This window comes from Zalophus californianus, chromosome 7 (assembly GCF_009762305.2).
Source record: "Zalophus californianus isolate mZalCal1 chromosome 7, mZalCal1.pri.v2, whole genome shotgun sequence".
NCBI classification, from domain to species: domain Eukaryota; kingdom Metazoa; phylum Chordata; class Mammalia; order Carnivora; family Otariidae; genus Zalophus; species Zalophus californianus.
This window is the reverse complement of record NC_045601.1, coordinates 69,270,977-69,293,800: the sequence shown is the minus strand read 5'-3', so window position 1 is coordinate 69,293,800 and position 22,824 is coordinate 69,270,977. Positions and strand designations below refer to the sequence as shown.

General features: G+C 38.9%; 1 protein-coding gene across 6 annotated transcripts in view; it reads right to left on the bottom strand.

The window, feature by feature from the left end:
- Positions 1 to 22,824, bottom strand: part of BACH2 (BTB domain and CNC homolog 2) — a 363,517-nt gene that overhangs the window by 211,603 nt on the left and 129,090 nt on the right. The window contains exon 1 of one of the 6 annotated variants that reach the window (XM_027603996.2): positions 6,511 to 6,548. The exons of the other annotated variants lie outside the window; for them this stretch is intronic. The gene's annotated coding sequence lies outside the window, so the exon portion shown is untranslated. Of the gene's footprint in view, positions 1 to 6,510; positions 6,549 to 22,824 lie in introns of those variants that run through there. 6 annotated transcript variants of the gene reach the window in all.

Here is a 22,824-nt window from a genome sequence, read left to right as displayed (position 1 = left end):
GTGGTACACTTTCACAGCCACCACAGCCACTGTACAATTTACCATTTAACTGGGATATCTCTTTTTCAAGATTCATCTATTTATTTGAGAGGGGAGAGAGAGAGAGAGAAAGAGAGCCCATGCGGGGGCAGGGGCTGGGGCAGAGAGAGAAGGAGAATCTCAAGCAGACTCCCAGCCTGACGCGGGGCTCGATCGCACGACCCTGAGATCAAGACCTGAGTTGAAATCAAGAGCCTGATGCCTAACCAACTGAGCCACCCACGCGCCCCTAACTAGGATACCTTTAAGAGTGGCAGCAGATGCCATTAATAATTAGACTGGACAACAGGTGAAACCAGGGATGATCCTAGGCAAACTGGAATTTACGGTCACCCTACAATAACTTACGCATCGAAGAGCCTACTGAATGTTCATCAGCACAGATCATTCCACTTTTGGGCATTCTTTCAGCCTGGAACTGCTTTATAACCCAAACTGTGGCTACAGAAATCTTAGGCATCTCTTAAAACTGACCTCAAATGGTATCTTCTGGACGTCATCTTGTCCCTTTGGAATCACTTCATGTGTACCTTTCCTAAAATTTTGCTCCATTCTGGTTATGTACTTAAACTGCTTTGAATTTTCTCACTCCTGTCATCAAACAGCAAGGTCCCTAAGGGTAGGGACAATGTTTTTCAGTTTTTTTCTCCCTTTCGTGACTAGCACAACGTCTTGCACATACAGTGGGCACCAAAAGAAGGTGTATTCTTAATTCTGCAGAGTGCTCTGACATGAGCTTTCTTAGAACTCTTCTGTTTTAAACAAATATATATGTCATCTTGTATTTCTTGAATGTCATTTTTTTCTGTCTTTATAGTTCAGAGAATTCAAATATCAGCCAACCTTGGTGAATGAATTCCTTTATGACTTGCTAATTACTTTGTCCTTTTTTCTGCTCAAAGCCTACATTGAATTACTTCAACTTCACCTCAGAGGGACTAAAAAATTGCTGAATATACTTTGCACTTTAAACAATAAAGTTACTAATGGCATTTTAGCAAGAACACCCATTATTTTCTTTGCAGCAATACATCAGCATTTTATCTGTTATAAATTGCTTGGTCAGCATCAAATGGCTTCAGAGTAAATCTCTTTCTCCTTTCCACCTCTGCTGTCTATGATAAAGAAAGGAGGCAGAAGGTAACTCTGTGTTCTGCATTCCCAGGCATATCATTTTCATGCTGTAGGACTCTGTAATTTATTTCTAGTGATAAACCTCTTGTAGTCCTATGCTGGATGATGCTTGCAAATGTCCAAATACACATACTCTTCTACATTAATGCCAAAATGAAGGGGCTTCCAGGTGAAGGGCTTAGGGACCACACATAGTAGAATTTTGATGCCTATTACAGATTTTAGTAACAGGGCAGCTGTAAAAATAAACAGCAGTGTTCTAACAATTAGACTATTTTTTTCAACCCCGCCTCCAGATACGGTTATAAATACCATAGAGACATTAGATGGGACACAGAATTATCTCTTTAAGATTAGGCTATTCTATCTTCACATTTCGTTCTTTTTTTTTTTTTTGCCATAAAGGAAGAAATTTTTATTTATTTTTATAATTTTTTTACTATGTTATGTTAGTCACCATACATTACACCATTAGTTTTTGATGTAGTGTTCCATGATTCATTGTTTGTGTATAACATCCAGTGCTCCATGCAATAAGTGCCCTCCTTAATACTCCTTAACACCATCACTGGGCTAACCCATCGCCTCACCCCACTCCCTTCTGTAATCCTCAGTTTGATTCCTGGAGTCCATAGTCTCTCATGGTTCATCTTCACATTTCTAAGAAACCTACCTAGTAAGTTCTACTTTTTAAAAATCCCTTGCATTGACATTTTCTCAACTCTATGATGTATCCATTTTTGTACTTCTGAACACAGCACAATATCAAAGTAGGTGCCTAATAAATATTTAAGTGACTGAGTTAATAGATGAATGCTTTTCATTTAGTCTGCTGAATATTAGTTAACAGTATTATTCACTCATCAAAACTAAATACTACTATGTCATCTACAGTTATTATAAGCTGGTCCCTCTTCTCTATTTTAAATTATACTGATATTTGAGAGTTATGCTTACTGTCAGTTACAGTACTCACATTTCAAATATATGGAGGACTTTATGAATATTATTATGAATAATGGTGATTAGTTGCTTTTAATATCCTAGGCAGTGTGAGAAAAAATAGACTTAAGCTAGAGCATGAGAGATTTAAGTTAGATAAGAGTGTTCTGGCATCAAATCTAATTAAACACTAGAGTGGATTAATGAAGGAAGTCATGAAATCTTCCTTCTTAGAAGTCTTTAAAAATAAGATGGAACCTCATCAATACATACATCATTAAGTATGCCCCCATATAAAGATGGAGGAATTGGTTTCAATATTCTCTGAATGACAGGTATACTTATTACAGGTATATATAAAATAATTTTCTGGAGCATGGACATTCACATAAAATATTGGTATCAATTCATAATCAAAGACATGAATCATGTGCCAAAGAAGTGACTTCTGGTTCTAGTCTCCCATTCCTCATGTGACTTTGGGGCAAGCCATTTTACCTCTAAGGTAAAGATTCTTTTTCAATTAAATAGGAATAATCCTAATTCTGAGTATCTACTCTTCAAAATAAACTATGTGACATCTTGTTGGGTGAGTTACACCCAAATAAATAAGCAGTAGGGATACAATTCCTACAATTTAAGATTATTTCAATACTACATCCTCATTTTATTGTCCTGAAGCAAATTATACTAAGTATACAAAGAACAATATTTATCATACTGGTAACTATTAGAAAAGAAATACTAACAGAGAAATTTTAGATTGTGGCAATTAAGTGAAAAGCAACCTGACACAGGATTTATCTTTAAAATCCATGTGCTTTAATGTATTTATACCAATCTCTTTCCATGTTGATATTCTTATTGTGGAACTTTATCATTATACCACACATAAATCTATCATTTCTTTAAATTTAAATTTTTTTTTTTTGCTCAGGCAGAACTTGAATGATCCCTATAAATCTAGGCTACGTGTCTGCTGCCTTTGTTTTTCATAGACCTCCACCATAACTAAGAAATGCAGGGTCTTAAATAAATATCATCTGAAGTGCCTACTTTTTTGGTAGCAGAAACTTCAGAGTTCCTTTATCCATTTCTTTAAAAAAAACTTTTTTAAAGATGTATTTATTTATATATTTAGAGAGAGAGAGCCTGCACCAGCTGGGGGCAGAGGAAGAGGGAGAGAGGAAGACACCCCACTGAGCGCGGAGCCCCATGCGGGGCTCAATCTCATGACCCCAAGATCATGACCTGAGATGAAACCAAGAGTCAGACGCTCAACTGCCTGAGCCCCCCAGGCACCCCTGAATCTATCATTTCAAAATTCCCAGGCATTGAGCAAATGAAAACGAACACTCCCTTCATGTTATGGAATTTAGAGAAAATAATGCTTTCTTAACCACTGGCGTATATTTTCCTCCTCAAGGCTGACAACTTTTGAAAAAATCACGGTGCAGACTATGCAATTTATGCTTAAAGTGTCGTAACTGCTTTTGTGTTAGGATTCATATTACAAGAAAATTCACATATACTGCCTTTTTTACTGCTTGGATATTGATCTATTTTGATTGTGGCCACTGGATGCTATACAGCCTAGAAAGAACATATAATTCCATTCTCCGTCTCTTAAAATAAGAGACTTTGGGCTACAACATGTTTTTCCCAACAGCCCACCTCCTCACTCAGAGATGCCAATACCAAAGCAGTAGTTCAGGTGGGAGTGCGGGAGGAAATCACCAGAGCTATTTGCAGCGTACAATCACAGGTTCCAGTGGAAGAAATGTGTTACAAGTTGGGAGAATGTGAGTTATAAAGCATACAGGGGAGGAGTAACAGTGAAATGAATAAAATAAACACATGGGGGACAATTAAATAAGGATAAAGGGTATAGAAGTGGAAGAGCCCAACCACATCAAAAGATCAACTTTTAGGAGAAGGGCAGTGAATCATGTCGTGAAGAACATCAGAAGTAGAAGCCATGCTGAAGGCCATTTGGAGACTAATCTCCCTTTACAAATGAGGAAATGGGCCTAATGAGAGTACGTGACTTTCTCAGGGTCACCCTACCCTAGGAAGTGACAAGTGCAATGCACAATTCAGAATAATGAATGGCCGGTTCAGAGCCTGAAGATCTTGCAGGGAGCCAGGGTAGCTCTGCAGGACCTTCTCTCCAAGTGTCCTAGCCTTGTTCCTTGGGATCACCACACTTTGAATCTAGTGAGTGATGGGGAATGATAGGTGAAGAACAAAAGGACATCTGTCAATGCTTGGAATGTATTCATTCTGATGGCCCTAGCTCCAGACTACCTTTTGAATAGCATAATCCTAGTCAGTTCTGGACAGGAGGCAAAACAAGGGTTATTTTGACATGGTTCTGCCCATGGAGAGAGACCCACTGAGAGCCTTTAGTGTATAGGCTCAGACAATGGGAAAAGCCATGCTGGCTCCTCCCAAGGCTCAGCTACTTCAGGGAGAAAACAAAGGCAGCATGCAGAAAAGGGGAGGACAGATGAGCCAGAGAGGAAAAGGGTACATGCATACAAAACCCCAGAACTTGCAAGAAGCTCATCTATGCCTCAGGCACACAGCAGACATAGGGAAAGGGGGCACTGGCAAGGAGATCATACTACAAGGCTGTTCTGAGAAGGGTTGTCTGTGATCTGTAATTTATATGGATATAATAAACTCCATGCCTAAGATACAAAAGCCCCAAACAACCACTACCAAAACACAAAACACGTGTTTAAAGGGGAAAATTACCCACAACGTTAGGTTCTTCCACATGGCTGGACCAGGAGGGTTGCAAAATACATCATTGTTATGGGCTGGAAAGCCAACTAGGGGAGCCCTCTTAGGACTTTTAAAGGGAAACCTTCTGGATGAACCTCTTGGTCTTAGAAGAAAGACAGTTATATTTAACTATAAACACATGGCAGTAGGTGTCAGAAACATGCTCCATTTGAAGACTATATAAAATAAATATTATTTTTGGAAAAGGAAACTAAACCAAGAATAGATAACCTGAGAATGCCAGACGGGCCTAGTGCACCTTGCCATGTTTTCTCAAGCATTTCGCACTTAGATTTAGCCTTCAGCTGAACTGCACTCACTTCAGCAATCTTTAATTTATGCAGATGATTCATTTGCAATATGAAATCATTACAACCCTGCAACAACAACAGACTAGAAACACAGGAGGCCTGCTCTGACCACCTAATTTAAAACTGCAACCTCTCCCCCCTCCCCAAACTGACATTCCTCTTATCTTGCTCTACTTTTTTCTTCTTTTTAAAGCAGTTTTCATCTTCTAACATACGATAACTTGCCTATTTGTTTAGTGCTTATTTTCTGTTCTCCCCCAATAGGATATAAGCTCCAAGAGGACAGGAATTTCTGTATGTTTTGTTCACAGATGTATCCCATGCACCTAGAACAATGTGTGGCACACACTGGGTGTGCAAAAATGCTGGCTGATGAATCAGAACAAGACATGGATGAGCTGTCAATACTGGATAAAGCCCCTTTCTCAGGTAACAATGAAGTGCCTCATTGGTAACAATAAAGAGTATATATTTTCCAGTAGAAATCACCAAAGTTAAAAATAAATCAAATTCAGTGGGCCAGTTCTGCTATCAGAAGAAGGAGGTGATTCTCTCTAAAGGTTCCGGGGAAGTGATCCCAGCATATGTGGGTCCAAGTTGATGACCTGTTCCTGCATATCTTTGGGTGTAAGGAGGGAAACTTAGCTAAGTACTGAGCGGTGGGAAAAGACACCCCACAAGAGTTTGTCTTTGGTAACTTTATAATATTAATACTTTTGTGTGGCACTTCCCTGGGCATAAGAAATGCTTTCACAGTATCTCACTCTACCTTAAAGCAGGTAGGATTATTTTCTGAACCTTGGAGAGTGTGTTACTTGCCCAGGGTGGTAGGCCAAAGCGGATCATTCCTAGCTTGGTTTAAGAAAGCAAGTACAAATTCAGTATATTTTTTCACATGGCATGGCTAAAATTATTACTCTCAAAGATTGCTTAACTAGCTGCCTACCTCCTGTGGTTTATTACCAGGAGAGAGTTTTAGAGAAAGGAGTGATTGCCTGGTCTTCACGGCCAAAGTGCCGGGAGATCAAGTAAATAATGAGAGGGAACTCTGAAGTTTCTGCTACCAAAAAAGTAGGCACTTCAGATGATATTTATTTAAGACCCTGCATTTCTTAGTTATGGTGGAGGTCTATGAAAAACAAAGGCAGCAGACACGTAGCCTAGATTTATAGGGATCATTCAAGTTCTGCCTGAGCAAAAAAAAAAAAAAAAAATGCTAAGAAACAAACAAAACTCCCCTCTTACATAGAAACTATTCCATAACAATGGAGGAGGGATCCAGAACACAACTCACCAAAATGCAGAAAAGACATAGAACGCATGGAGTGGGCAGGTCTTGAGAATTTTATCCCCACACAAGGAGAAATTGTGCAGTATCCAGACAGAAGAGATGGTATATGGTAGCTGTGGAGCATTAGCAACCAAAGGGGATGAATCAGCTCAGCGTCTGAAAACACCTACAGGTTCTGTCAAACCTGCCCGCAGTCTTCAAGAGCTTCAAGGCTCACAAACAGGAAATTGCTGGGTATGACTTAATCTGACTCTCAACCTCCTCAGAGAAGAGTTTGCCCCAAAAAGTTATGCACAAAGTACGGAGCCAAAAGGTGAGGGGTGAAGAAGAATGTGAGTTCAAGTTCAGAGTATGGGCATTTAGTAGAAGGAAACAATTTTTGGGGAGCTTGGGTGGCTCAGTCGGTTAAGCGCCTGCCTTTGGCTCAGGTCATGATCTCAGGGTCCTGGAATCGAGTCTCGCATTGGGCTCCCTGCTCAGTGCGAGTCTGCTTCTCCCTCTCCCTCTGCCTCTCCCCCCAGCTTGTGCGTGCTCCCTCTTTCAAATAAATAAAATATTTTTTTTTTTTAAAAAAGAAGGAAACAATTTTCAAAATATATAGGAGTTACTTTGGATTTCAGCACCAGGTTCAGTACTGGTCAACATCTTCACTAGTAGCCCAACGCTTTATAGAAATGGAGAGAGAAAACCGAATTACAAAGGGACTTGTGAAGACGTGAGATTAAGTCGTTCATTGATTCATGTGTTCATTCATTCATGACATTCTGTTTCAGGATATTTTCAGGAACAGAAGACTGAATTGACCTAAACAAATAAGAGAGTTCATTATCTCACACAACAGAGTTGCCTGGAGGTAGGACTGTCCCAGGACCAGTTTATTTACAGCACCTCAGCAACATCATTAGGAACCCAACTTCTTGCCATCTTTCTGTCTATTTTGATTTGCCTAGACTAACCAAAAATTCACCCCCTGGATCAAGAACTGGGGTTGAGACTTGGGCCAGGTGGGCCCCAGAGATAACTGTAGATGGTTGCTCAACAATATTCACTGAGCACCTCGGATGTGTCCTTTCCTGTACTGGTCACTGGAAACATGGAAAAAAGGAACCACCTGCCCATGGGAGTTTAGAGATTAATAGGTGAGACAGGCATTAATGAAATAACCATAAAAATAACAAGAAAAGAGACTGCCGTAAGTGCTATGCTGAAAAGGTATGTGGTGCCCTAAAAGCAGAACAGGGGGATTTGGGTTAATGAGGGGGAGAGGAGGAGGCCCTGAAGAAGGGACCCTGGAGCTGCTGGGATTGGGGGATGGAGAAACACTGCAGACTGAGGGAGCAAAGGGAGTGGCCAAGGGGAAGGAAGGCATATGGCACATCCAAAAACCATCCCCAGATGGAGGACACACAGGGAGGGTAAGCGAGGAGCAAAAGGAAGCTCAGAAGGTTCACAGGAGCCAGACTCTATGAGTTATATACAATGGAAGAAAATATTAACAAATGCATATTTTTAAACTTTTAAAATCTTAGACCTTTTTGCTCACATTGAGTTTGACACAAAACAGGGCTCTCAAATGTCCTAGTGCACAGATGCTCTGAGAATGTCAAATGGCCATTCCCTGTCCTTTCAAAATGAATACTTCTGGTCACTTCAGGTAAGAGTATACCACAAGAAGAAAGCTGGGTGTGGGGCTGGGGAGGCAAGGCATGGGTAGACTTGGAACCTGGGTTGAAAGATGAAACCTCACAGTTGTAACTGATTGGGAAAGGAAGGAATTCATGAAAGAGGTGGGGCTAGGAAAAGGATGTAGAGAGAGGCTGTGACTCTGAGACAGGGTTGAATGGGATCGGGGACCTGGACAGGGGTTCCTGGTATATGGTGACAAGATAGGGTGCTTGAGCTAGGGGGTGCAGGAAGACCCAGAAGCACAGTGAATAGAGAGACCCCTCTGGAGGGGCAATCTTATCCCGGCCCCGGCCTCACACCTTTGGGGAGGTAACAAGAGTGAGACTGCAAAATTCAGTCCACTTCTGTGCTTTCTGGGGTGTGGCTTGCTTACTTACCAAGAGATTACACAGAAATTACTCAAGGTAAAGTGCCACAGAGTCCTCTCTCAGCAAATGAAAATACGTTTGAGGAATAAACAACACTACCACTTCCTTATGGGGCCAAAAAATATTACCTCCTTCTCCAGTTTCTTATCACTATAAATGAACTCATAATCTCTCAATAGCTGAGTATAAATGGTCTAATTAACCATCTTTTGCCCTTCAAATACTTAAGAATTTCCATGGTGACTAACCATGCATTTCTTCTACCACATGGATGAGCATCTAACTAAAAGGATTCTCGTCCTCCAAAGCAGACATTTAAAGTGTGACAAAGTCATCTTAGAGAAACTTGGCCCTTTGGAAATGAGATAACTAATTACCCAGTGAAAAGGCAGTCTTTTTCCACTGAGAAATCAGCTACGTGGTCTAGCAGAATGAAAGGCATGGACCATGGCAAATCAGGTTCGCAAAAACAGTAAACAAAACAAGCCACAGAACAATTAACACATGTGGAAAAAGCAAAACGGCACCAGCCACACAGCTGATTTGATTTTAAGAAAACTGAATCTGTGTTTCAGAAAGAAAAAAAAAGAGTGAAAATACACAAAAGAAACAAAACACCCTAAAAGCACAGACAACTAAAAGCCAAGTAAAACTCATACACACAGACCTCACAGACTCCACAAATTACTTTGAATTATCTACAAGCTTAGGAAATGGCCCTTATACATGTATTTTATCATTCAGGAATAGAGCCCATGTCTCTTCCAGAATCCCACTGCTAACAAACACAAAGCAGTGAACCATGGAGACGGTCTTCCTTTCAAAATAGGGACATAACCTATTTTCTCTACATCAGATGTAGCTGTAACTGAGAACCTATACATACTGTAGTAACACAGAGAAAAGGAAATGGATGGTGAAAGCAAACTGAATTCAGTGAGCTAGCAACATTGTAACGTACATTGCTGGGAAGGGGACAGAGATGGAGACAGACGGAACACACACGCTGGCTACTTTGTTCCTTTTTAGTTTTATCAAATTACATTATATATTGTGACTTTCGCCCTAAGAAGCATGAAAAATTGACAATAAAACGTTATCCTAATGGAAACGGTGGGTCTTTGGTTAAGTGTCTGGCACAAAAAGAATCAATTTTTTTCGACAAACCTTCAAACAAAAGTGTATGTGCTCTTGACATCTGCAGATGAGCTAGTTTCCTCTTCTTCAAAACTCAAAGCTTCTCTAAATTAAACAGGAGCTTGTTTTTGGTATCTGTAAAATGTATGTGGATAAAATTCAAAGTTTTAGAAAGGGAGTTGCCATAGAAACACACAACTCCCTAAAAGAGCAGTCCGTCGCCTCTTCAGGGAGCCCGTCATCACAGATATTTATTCAGTGCTACACACAATGCATAAAGAGCAGTCGGAATACACACACTGGACAAATACACAAATTAAATAAATCAAGCACTTTTAAGTGAGGGATGATGAGCCCATTTGTATGTGTGTGGTGGTGGGGGGAGGTATCATGTGAGCTGAACCCTGTGGTAGAGCTGAAACGCAGCCATCATAAAAAGATTCATTTAAAACACAATTCTGCAACAATCTGGGCATTGCACCCAGTTATCATTATGGACTGTTTTCTGTGAATTCTTTTAAGATGTGGATGTAAGAACTAGAAGCAGCACTTACAAAAAAAGCTTTATTTTTACTAGCAGAGTAGACTCAAGCTAAAAATAAATTCAATGGGAATTTTATACTGCAGACTTTTAAAAAACATAGTGTCAGTATACCTAGACAAACATCATCTCTTTATTCGAAGCTTCTGTGCAGCATTCCAAAAAGGCCACCTGATTCCCAGCCAGATTACAGTTCTTCAGACTTGGTCTCTCTTGAGACAAAGGAAGCTCATGGAGGTAACATCTAAGTTGGAGCCTTGAATCAAACAACTTATTGGTCCTTAAAGGATTTCTGTTCTCAGGAGTTCATTTCACCAGAAGAGGACAAATTATCACATAGCCCTTTGACAATGGGATGGTCCTAACTGGGAAGAAACAAAATAAATATCTTTGAGGGGCTGTGTCCCCAAAAAACCTACAATGAAAGTTTGGAACATGATTTGTATGAAAATGTGAACTTTTCTGCAGCTGTATTCATCTGTGATCAGTACTAATGATTTGCAAATCATATCAATGCCCCTAATAATGATAAATTTCTAAGGAAACACATGGATTCCATAAATGTTAAATATTTAATCCTTGGTAGGTAAATTATAGCTACTGTTAATCAAAACTTACAAATGGAAAGACTGATACCATCACTCATGATTTGCCCCAAATCGCAAATGACCAACTTCTGAATTTATTTTCAGTAAATACAAACAATAAAGTACACATGTGCTCATTTACAAAGCATCATGATTAGCACAGTTATCCAAATGATTAAAAAGTCAACTGAGGGCTGACTCAAAAACCAATCAAGTTAAATCTCGGTAACATTGGCACTATTCTAAAAAAAAAAAAAAAAGATCAGAATGATTAAAATCTCACCCTTCAATTGCTAGAAGCAACAGATGAAAATCCACTAATGGTTAGTGGACCAGAGTGCCAACCATTCATGGATCACTCTGAAACCATTTGAAGGCATTGTGCAACTAGGCAATGGTAACAATTAGCATCTGGGTGGTGGTTACAGGTCTGAAAATGTGTACTGGAAGAAGTGAAGCATCTGGCCAGATAAATTTACTCACCTGGACTTCATAGTATGAGTACTCTGACTTCTACTCACCCTTTAAGATTCAGAACAACCAGGAGCTCCTTAGGGAAGCTTCTCTGAGCCTGGGGCTCAGCTCAGGGACACTGCTCCAAAAGATTTCCTGAATCCCTACTACAGCACTGTCTCATTAATTTTCAGACACTGGCTTTCTCAAAAGTTTCCTGATTCCATCACAGACTTCTTAAGGGTAGTGAACATATCGGTCTTGCTCACCTCAGGAACCCAGAACTGGTGAAACTCAATAAATGTTTGCTGAATGAATGAATGAGTGTAGTGTGGATTTATTTAAGTTACTGATGCTCTTATCGATCAGAATTTTTATTAATTTGGTGAAGATCTGATAAAAATGGTGTGGGTTAAAGGATATAATATTCCTCGTTATCTCAAAAAATTCAGAGACCAGAGATCTGTTAATATGGATTTTCATTTCCTTAGGATAAGAAAGCAAAGAATGATCATAGTATGCTGTACTTAGAACCTGGATGGTTAAGGACCTATCCACATATCATTGAAGCTGCCCATTCTTTTATTTTGAAGCAAAACTGCTCTGGGCTTGACAGATGGTTACATAACCACAGTATACTTTTTGGCACATTTCTTAAATCTGTAAACATGTCCAGTGCTCTGAAAGCAGAAACTGTAGTTGTTTTTTTAAATAAAAAATAATAGGGGTGCCTGGGTGGCTCAGTCGGTTAAGCGTCTGTCTTTGGCTCAGGTCATGATCGGAGAGTCCTGGGATGGAGGCCAGTGTTGGGCTCCCTGCTCAGCGGGGAGCCTGCTTCTTCCTCTCCCTTTGCCCCTCCCCCTGGCTCCTGCTCCCTCCCTCTCCTTCTCTCTCTCAAACAAATAAATAAAATCTTTAAACAATAACAAAAAGAATGAAAGATCACCATGTTGGTTAAATAAAAATTACTGATATGGCCTCCAAATTCTAAGTTCCTGAGAAGCTTATTTTTCTTAAGTACGCCAGTCACAAATAAAGGCAGAAAGTCACCTCTCTCTTAATGTAATCAACTTCTCTAAAGATGACATACATACACACCAGGCTTTGGGAGAATTCTCTAGGGGGGATTTAAAAGGAAGTATCTGGTGGAAGCAGAGGGTCACATGGAGACTTCCAACAGATATTCTCCATCTACAAAAGAAGGGAAGGGCCTCCATGCTGCAACTGTTTGATAAACATATCACAGCGGCCTTTTTATTTCTTCTGATATAAGTGAAAATGGCTTTTTAGTGCTGTGTGTTGAAAGCAACAGGTAAAGGCAATGAAGCAATAAGTATTTACAATACAGATTTAATATTTCTATACCAAAATTTCTGAGATTTTCTGCCTTAAGCAGGATTATCCTGCTTAACATCTTGTCTCACTAATTTTTACTTCAATTTTGAAAAGAGTTAAGTGTGAATGCCTAGAAGAATCCATTCACCTTTTCAGAATCAGCTAAGCACCAATTTTTCAAACAGCTTTAATCTGGAGTCCTGTTTTAATAAGACTTTATAAAATTGAGGGGTGCCTGGGTGGCTCAGTCGGTTAAGTGTCTGCCTTCAGCTCAGGTCATGGTCTCGGGGTCCTGGGATTGAGCTCCTCATCAGGCTCTCTTCTTGGCGAGGACTCTGCTTCTCCCTCTCCCTCTATGCACTCTCTCTCTCTCTCTCTCACTCTCTCTCAAATAAATAAATAAATAATCTTAAAAAATTATAAAATTGAGTTGTTTAAAAATTTTATAAATTAAGATCAAAGGTATCTACATTTTTAAAAAAAGTAATACCCTCACACACAAAAAGTAATACATATTACCTAATATAATACACATTACATAATTACATGTGAAATTACAAAAAATCTTAGCCATTCATGATAACTCAGGAATGAGCCTTTCCATACAGCTTCATTTCTCAGAGAGCTGAGGGGCTCCAGAGTTTTCTTAAAATAGAAATATTTCCAAAACGTACCATGTATCTTTGAGTCTCCATGATCAGAACCTAAGCACATAATATACCTTTTTTTCCCGATAACTTATATTTGAAAATACCAGCTCATAGGTATAAATTGAATGTAGTTCAAAATGTGATACATACGTGGTCACAGATGAAAATACATGTGTTGAGGACCATGTAACAGGAAGGATCCCATTTGACCCCCAAATCTGTCCTCTCAAAAAAATATTTTTAAAGATTTTATTTATTTGAGAGAGAGAGAGAGCATAAGCAGGGGGAGCTGCAGGCAGAGGGAGAAGCAGGCTTCCCACTGAGCAGGGAGCCCGATGTGGGACTCGGATCCCAGGACTCAGGGATCATGACCTGAGCCGAAGGCAGATGCTTAACCGACTGAGCCACCCCAGGCGTCTCCTCTCAAAAATATTCTGATATCAACTTCTATTTTGATCATTTGCCTCTCTTTACAGAGGCAGGGTGAAAGCTACGCAGTGTAGGATGACTTTCTGGAGGAGTACAGTGTTGTTTTGAAAAACTAGTTAGGAACGAAAGGCTACAGAAGTTTCCTGACAAATGGTTTTTCTGTTCTCTAAGTGGGTATCTGCTTCGATGTTGCTATCAGCTACCTATGACTTTAGCTGGAGCTTCAGCCTGTAGAGGCTCCCACGAGCTCTGGGCCAGTATGGACTTCCCCAGCTTTCTCACTGGCACTAAGTTTATTCAATGGTTCGGGGAGAGGAACACCTTTGACAGGTTCACAGGTGTGGGAGTTCTCCAATGCTTCACTTCTTTTTGCTGAGGTATTCTTACAAACTGTTCATAGAATGAAATTAGTGCAATCTCTTTGAATCTCTTTGAAAGGACAATTTGGTGCACTCTCTCTCTGGATATCTTTGACCCAGCAAATTGCTTTCTAGGAATCTAGCCTAAGGAAATCATTGGCTATGTAAATGAAGGTGTGCAAAGAGGTTGACAGTACTACTGATTATGAAAATAAAGTTTTGCTAAACTTCTAGCAATCTAGGGGATTGGTTAATAACATGATAGAGTCAAACAACAGGAAACTATTCTGCCACTAAAAACTTAAAATAGTGATGTAGATCTATGTTAATTAAAACACAAAGATTGGGGCACCTGGGTGGCTCAGTTGGTTAAGCATCTGCCTTCAACTTAGGTCATGATCCCAGGGTCCTGGGATCAAGCCCCGCATTGGGCTCCCCATTCAGTGGGTAGCCTGCTTCTCCCTCTCCCTCTGCCTGATGCTCCTCCTGCTTGTGTGCTCTCTGTCAAATAAATAAACAAACAAATAAATAAATAAATAAAACACAAAGATTTCCACCATATATTGTTAAGTGAAAAATAAAAGGTTCTCAAAATACATATGGTATACATAGAAAAAATTCTGGAAGGATATATGTTAGAGGTTCCCAAACAATTCTGGAAGCTATTACAGTCTCAATAATTTTTTTGACAGTGCCTCCAGGCCAAAACAAATATCTAACAGTGCTGTCTGTTAACTAGTTAGGTCCAAACAACTTAAGTATTTATGTCTCAGTGACTTAGTAGCAATTTGAAAAAAAACACACGCACATAAATTAGAAGAAAAGTACTATTTTTTTCCTTCTTAAATAACTCCTAATAACTTATTAATAGAATGTGCGCACCTGTTGGGCAATGCGTAACTTCAGATCTTGGAATCAGATTGAACACAATTTCCCTCGTTTCCTGTTTCATGTTGGTTTTCACACTGTACTCACTTTTGATCATTAAAAATGTAGCAACCATTGAAAACCCACTTTTGCAAAGATGTGATGTCATCAAAAGGAATGTAGTATGATCTTAATGTTGAAACTGTGAATTACCTCCAGTGGTGTTGGACAGATGTGTTTCCCTTGATGGAAAATAACCTGCAGCAATCTCATGAATTTGCTGTGGTGCCCCAGAGCACCCTGGCACACAGCTTGGGAACTGCAGATATATAACATTATTAACAGCTGCTTTCTCTCAGGTTACGGGTGATTCTTTTTAAAAAAAAATATTTTCTGAACCTTTTCCCAATAAACATCTGTTATTTTTTACAGTGAGAAAAATCATTAAAATGATTTACATATTTTTAGAAGTTTTTTTCCCCTTTGGTTTAAACACCAAACATTTATCTCTTACTATTCTGGAGGCTGAGAATTCCAAAATCAATGCCCCAGCTGATTAGGTATCTGGTGAGGAGCCCTTCCTGGTTCATATATGGCTGTCTCTCCTCACTGTGAAAAGTTTTTTGTCCTAAAGAAAGATGTATATTCTGTTCTCCTCAATTTTTTACTTTTAGAAAAGTCTAGGCATAAACAACATTGGAAATTCAAAGTCTTGATTGGTGTCCATTAAATGGATGAATGGATGAAGAAGATATGATATATATATGTGTGTATATATATATACATATATAATGGAATATTATTCAGCCATAAAAAGAAGGAAATCTTGCCATTTGAGACAACATGGATAGATATTGAAGGCTTTATGCTAAGTGAAATAAGTCAGACAAAGACAAATACTATATGATTTCATTTATATGTGGAATCTAAAAAACAAAACAAATGAATAAACAAAATAAAACTCATAGATACAGAGAACAGACTGGTAGTTATCAGAGGGAAGAGATTGGGGGGTAGGTGAAATGGGTGAAGGGGGTCAGTTACATGGTGACAAATGGTGACTAGACTTATCGTGGTGACCACTTTGTAGTGTATGCAAAAATTGAATTATTATGTTGTACATTTAAAACTAATATGCTATATACCAATTTTACCTCAATAAAAAAACCCTACACAGTATGTATAACAAGACCTTAAAAAAAAAGGAAAACCCTGGCTGACACCTTAATGATAGAAAACTCACTCCTGAATAACCTTCTGCAATAACTCTTACTATTCTGAACCCTCCCCTGATACTTACACAGATAGGATCGATGAAGTCACTGATGTGAGGACACTGACCTAGACATTCACCCTACATCCTGCAGGTAGTTACTACAATTGTTTAACAATAGACTCTCTGTCCCTCAGCTGATGGGATGGTCATGCCCTTGAGGGAACAGAGCTGCAAATGGTCCTTTGCTCTTGGTCTACAGAGCTTCAGTCTCTGGAATAATGGGGTTCCTTTTAAAATAGTGCCTGCTGTTATTTACCCCGGCATCCACTGCCACTGTCTTTAAAGGTCTCTACTACTCTCTGTTCCCTTCTGGTTACTTCTGCCCTGTTTGTCAGTTTTTGCACTAAAGAAATGAACGGCCTTTTGTAACTTCACCAATTGGTACTTTCAGAATCAACTGAGTAGTATAACAGATATTTAGCTTCCTTTGTAATTAGTTGTTGGTGAGTGTTTTGTTTGTTTTATCCCTTATGGGGGTTGGTGGGGACAAAGGAAAATTTTCCAGTTTAAAGCTGTTTTTAAAACAGAAGGATTTTTAAGTTTTGGTGTTGAAGTTTTATTGTAGTCAATATTTTATTTTTTTTTTATTACGTTATGTTAATCACCATACATTACATCATTAGTTTTTGATGTAGTGTTCCATGATTCATTGTTTGCGTATAACACCCAGTGCTCCATTCAGTATGTGCCCTCTTTAATACCCATCACCAGGCTAACCCATCCCCCCACCCCCTCCCCTCTAGAACCCTGTTTGTTTCTCAGAGTCCATCGTCTCTCATGGTTCGTCTCCCCCTCCGATTTCCTCCCCTTCATTCTTCCCCTCGTGCTATAGCAAGATAGTAGTCAATATTTTCTAATCATTTATTTTCTTACTACAGTCCCTAAGGAATTATTAAAAAAATTATTTTTCTTTTTTTTTAAGATTTTATTTATTTATTTGACAGAGAGAGAGAGACAGCGAGAGAAGGAACACAAGCAGGGAGAGTGGGTGAGGGAGAAGCAGGCTTCCTGCTGAGCAGGGAGCCTGATGCGGGGCTCGATCCCAGGACCCTGGGATCATGACCTGAACTGAAGGCAGATGCTTAACGACTGTGCCACCCAGGCACCTCAACAACTTATTTTTCTAATCTAGGAATGTCTATAAATGTATACATCAATTTCAACTTAACCTTTACAAATTTAAGTTAGCATTAACAATGCTGCAGGAGTAGAATGTTTAAAGTAACTTCTGCATGAACTTTAATTCGAATGGTCCTAATGGTCTTAAATACAGTCTTTCCAAAATGAAGAATAAGATCTTCCAATCCTCCTTTATCTGCCTAATTACTCCCTACAGCACTTACCACCTTTTAACATACCACATACTTTGCCTATGTATCTTGCTAATGGTCTCTTTCTCCTCCAACTAGAATGTAAGCCCAACAAGGGTAGAAATTTTTGTCTACTGATATATCCCCACCACCTAAAACAGCCTGGCAAAATGGAGGGGCTCAACAAGTACTTGCTGAAAAGTAAGTGAATGAATGGCTAATTCTTTTCTTTCTTTTAAAGATTTATTTATTTATTTTAGAGAGAGAGGGAGAGAGAGCATGAGCAGGAGGGGCAGAGGGAGAGGGAGAGAGAATCTCAATCACAGTTGGTGCTGAGCGTGGAGCCCAATGCAGGGCTTGATCTCACAACCCTGAGATAAGGAACTGAGTCCAAACCAGGAGTCAGGCACTCAAACGTCTGCACCACCCAGACACCCCATGAGTGACTAATTCTTAAAGACCTTTCATAATTCCATTTTAGATGGCCATAGATGAGAAAAATCTTTTTTTTAAACACATAGTTTTATTATAATTCTATCTGTATTACTTGTAACATACTCCTACTACAGTTATCAAAGATGAAGGTGACATGATAAATTTCTTCTTGCTTTGTTGCTGAGTCCAAAGCTGGTTTAAGTCTCTCTCTCTCTTTTTTTTAAAGATTTTATTTATTTATTTGACAGAGAGAGACACAGGGAGAAAGGGAACACAGCAGGGGGAGTGGGAGAGGGAGAAGCAGGCTTCCCGCGGAGCAGGGAGCCCGATGCAGAGCTCCATCCCAGGACCCTGAGATCATGACCTGAGCCGAAGGCAGATGCTTAACGACTGAGCCACCCAGGCGCCCCTATTTTTTTTGATTATCTGGAAATCTACTATGTTCTTCTTCCAAATTCTCTGACACTTGACGTAAACTTTCCATTGTGGATTTTCTAGATTCTCCTTCCGGAAAGTGGTCGCTTTTCTGTTCAGAGAGTTGTTGCTATTCTTTTCTTCGATCTCCTGTTGAGTTCGTAGGTGTTCAGGATGGTTTGATCCCTATCCAGCTGAATTCCTGGGACCAGACAAAATTTAGGTCTCCTACTCCTCTGCCATCTTGCTCCTCCCCCTGAGAAAAATCTTTTTTAAATGAACATCAATGTTTATACAAACCACTTTTTTTTTTTGTAGGTGAAAATCAAAGTCAAAAGTCAACCTTTGATTACAGTAAAATCCACAAATTACAAGGACTTAACCAACTTTTTTCTAAAGATTTTATTTATTTATTTATTTATTTATTTATTTATTTATTCATTCATTTATTTATTTACTGGAGACAGAGAAAGCTGGGGGGGGCAGTGGAAGAGGGACAAGCAGACTCCACGCTGCATGTGGAGCCTGACATGGGCCTTGATCTCATGACTCTAAGGTCACGACCTGAGCCAAAACCAACAGTTAGATGCTCAAATGACTGAGCCACCCAGGCGCCCCAAGACCTAACCAATTTTTTATTGCTTCCCTGTGGGAAACATTTTAACTTTCAAGTAAAGAAAACTTCTGATTGTCAAAGTATAGCAAATCCATGTTAAAACACCTAAAAATGCTGAGGTGAGCATTAAAAACATTTTAAAAAGAGGGGCGCCTGGGTGGCTCAGTTGGTTAAGCGACTGCCTTCGGCTTAGGTCATGATCCTGGAGTCCCGGGATCGAGTCCCGCATCGGGTTCCCGGCTCGGCGGGGAGTCTGCTTCTCCCTCTGACCCTCCCCCCCTCATGCTGTTTCTCTCTCTCTCTCTCTCTCTCTGAAATAAATAAAATCTTAAAAAAAAAATTTTAAAAAGATCATGGCTAGGGGCACCTCGGTGGCACAGTCAGTTAAGTGGCCAACTCTTGGTTTTAGCTCAGGTTGTGATCTCAGGGTCGTGAGATCCAGCCCTGCACCAGGCTCTGCACTCAGCATGGAATCTGCTTAAGACTCTCTCTTCCCTGCGCCCCTTGAAAAGAAATAAATAAATCTTTTTTTAAAAAAATCATGGTTAAACTTCGAGAAAGTAATAGTAATTGTTAAAGGTCAAAAATAATGAAAAGACTAGAAGCTAGTTAGATATGTATCCTGGAGACATAAGCCAATCCCTGGTGGGGGTTTTAAGAGACAAAAAGTTCATGGGACAGAAGACAAACCTATTGCTCACACCCCTGAAAGGTAAAAATCCTCAGAGGGGTAAGTTTTAAAAAAATCTCCAAGGAACAGAAGAAAGAAAGGACAAGCCTTAGTGAAAGGAGGAGAAGGGACAAAGGAAAAAGTTTCCTCAGAAAATTCCAGGCACACTCTTGCCCTGCTTGGGATCAGAACTTGTATGTCCCTTCTTAAACAGGTACATTTAGGGTAAAAATTGTCCTAGGGTGGCAGTGTCCTCAAACACATGACAGAAGCAAGTGCAAAGCTCTCTAGAATAATGAACTTTAAATCCAAGGTCAAAGGATTTTCATAGAGTTCCAAGTAATTGAATTCACAATCAAAAATCACAAAACACACAAATAAGAAAGCTGTCATGAACAAGAGTAAGGAAAAACAAGCTGCAGAGTCAACCCCTCAAAGGCTGCAGACATTGGATGTATCAGATGCAGAATATAAAACAGATATGTTTAATGTCTATAAATAAAGGATCTTAAAATATGAAGAAAGGAATAAGATACCAAACATAACTAGGCAGATTTGAGAAAGAACTAAAAATAACTTCTAGAAATGAAATATAACAATCATAATTAGACATTCAAGGGGTGAGTCCAATGCCAAATTAGATACAGCTGAAAAGGAATTCATGATTTGATATAAAGAAATTATACATAATCTTGTACAGAGATAGAAAAAAGATAAAAATATGAAAGAAATATCAAAAGTTATGGAGCATACGGAGTATGAAGAAAATACAGAGAACAAGGGAAAGGCAGCATTAGAAGTGATTATACAGGGCATCTGGCTGGCTCAGTTGGTTAAGTGTCTGCCTTCGGCTCAGGTCATGATCCCAGGATCCTGGGTTTGAGCCCCACGTCAGGCTCCCTGCTCAGTGGGGAGCCTGCTTCTCCCTCTCCCTCTGCCTGCTGCCCCCCTTCTTGTGCTCTCTCTCTCTCTCTCTGTCAAATAAAAAAAAAATCTTAAAAAAAGAAGTGATTATACTTGTTGTTTACCTGAGACTAATACTGTATGTCAACTATATCTCAATGAATAATAACAATAAAACAAACTTTGCCTGAAAAAGAAAAAAAAATAATTATAATTAAGACTTTCCAGAACTATCAATAATCCAATTCAGGAAGCCAAATGAATCCAAAGATGATAAAAAAAAAAATCCTCACTCAAATAAAGCCTGGTAAAAACTCCAGAACACCATCATCAAAACAGATCTTCAGAACATCCCAAGAAAAAAGTAGATTACCTATAAGTAAGTGATAATTAGACTGAAAGTTGATCTCTCAATAGAAGAAGAGAAATCTGGGGAAGATGTATTCATAACAGAGAGAGAAAATAATACTAAACATGTATACTCAGCAAAACTACCTTTCACAAAAAAGGCAAATAAAGGCATTTTCAGTCTAACAAAAAATAGGGTTTATTTTCAAAGAACTTTCATTATAAGAACTTCTAAATGAAATATTTCAGAGAAAAGCAAGAGATCTGAGGGAAAGAGGGAATGGTGAGCAAATAAAATAGTAAATATATGACTAAATTGAAATAAATATGGACTGTATAAAACAAATGCTGACTGTATGCAAACTGCAATAATGTCTAATATAAAATGAGGGTAAAGGGGCACCCGGGTGGCTCAGTCGGTTCTGTGCCTACCTTCAGCTCAGGTCATGATCCTGGGGTCCTGGGATTGAGACCCACGTTGGGCTCCCTGCTCAGTGGGGAGTCTGCTTCTCCCTCTCCCTCTTCCCCACTCTCCCTGCTCATGCTCTTTCTCTCTCTCAAATAAATAAAATCTTAAAAAATGAGGATAAAATTGAAAACTGGATAACAATGGCACATTAGGTTAAAAAAGAATGATCAGAATGAAAGAATTCTAAGATTCCTGAATTGTTTCGGCGGAGAGGGAAGATACTGTATAGTGTAAGACTTCATTAAGTTAATTGGATGCTAATAACTCGAGGGTAAGCACTAAAAGAGAATATAGTGTGTACAACTGCCAAACTAGTAGAAGAAATAACATGGAATTACAAAAACCAAAACAAAGCAATTCTTGTCTAACCCAAATGTAGGCAATAAAAAAAAAATAAAGCACAGTAAAAGTAGGGAAAATAGAAAGCGAAAAAGAAGATGGTCAAAATGAATACAAATGCATGACTATTGGCTGAAAATGTAAATGTAACTGATACAACCTACCAAACAACAGAAGTGTAGTACATTTTCTGGTTAAAAGACAAAGACTGATTGAATTCAAAAAACAGAAAACATGTTCACATAAGCACTTGAATGTGAATGTTCATAGCAGCTTTATTTGTAATAGCCCCAGACTGGAAAAACCCAAATGTCCAACTGGTGAATGGTGAAACAAATTGTGGTATATCCATGTAATGGAATGATATTCAAAAATAAAAAGGAATCAAAGATTGATACATGTTACTACATGGATGAATCTCAAAAGCATGATGCTAAATGAAAGAAGTCCAACACCAAAGACTATCTACTGTATGACGTTCTAGAGAAGATAATACTCTGGTGATAAAAGCAGCTCAGTGGTTTCTTGGGGCCAGAGGTGAGGGAAAGAACCTGACTGCAAAAGGGCATGAGGAGCTTTCTGGTGTGATGGAAATGATCTGTATCTTTATTGTGGTGGTGGTTATATGACTGTATACACTTGTCAAAATTCATCAAGCTGTACACTTAAAATGTGTGTTTTTACTGTATATAAATTATACCTTAATAAAGCTAATAGGACAAAATCCAGTTACATGATTTACAAAAGACAAATCTAAAACCTTTTGTGTCCTTGAAAAAAGCAAATTGGAGAAAGATATTAGTAGGCAAATACTAACCCAAAAATCTGGTTTAGTGAAATTAAACCCATACAAAATTAATTTTAGGCAAAGAGGTTAAATGGGTCATGACATATTAATAAATATATTTCATTTACCCCAGGAAGTTATAATAATATTATATTCCTCACAATATCTTCAAAACACACAAAACTAAAATTCACAGAACCCCAAGGAAAAACTAAACAGAGGGCAATTTTATTTGTAAGTATAAATGCAAAAACCTTGAACAAAATATCAGTAATTGAAATCCAGTAATTTATAAAGAAAAATAACATGTCTAAGTTTGAGTTATTCCCATAATGCAA